The sequence below is a fragment of the Plasmopara halstedii genome (assembly GCF_900000015.1).
Source record: "Plasmopara halstedii genome assembly, contig: Scaffold_3060, whole genome shotgun sequence".
Taxonomy (NCBI): domain Eukaryota; phylum Oomycota; class Peronosporomycetes; order Peronosporales; family Peronosporaceae; genus Plasmopara; species Plasmopara halstedii.
In genome coordinates this window covers 357,231-357,610 of record NW_020189964.1, presented here as the reverse complement: position 1 = coordinate 357,610, position 380 = coordinate 357,231, and positions in this window count along the sequence as shown.

Below are 380 nucleotides of genomic sequence, written 5' to 3'. Positions count from 1 at the left end.
AGTCCAAGAAGTATGCTTTTCCGACCTTCTTACCTTCGGCAACTGCGCCTTTCGCACTCTGAATGACGCATGAGGAGTTTTGAAACTCCACCTTCATCCCATGCTCTGCCAGTTTGCCAACCGACAACAAACGCCTGTCGAGTACAGATATGTGTAGAACCTCAATCATCTTGATCCGCAAGCCGTTCAGCCCAGTCAACTTGACCATCCCCGTTCCTGAGACTCGCAGCTTCTTACCGTCTGCAATGATGACTTCCGGACCAGCATCCAAATCCTCGTAATCAAAAAGATCACATCGATGAGGTGTCATGTGTGACGTGGCTCCACTGTCAATGAGCCACCCAGCACGCCGATCTTCTCCCACTGCAAACACAGCACCT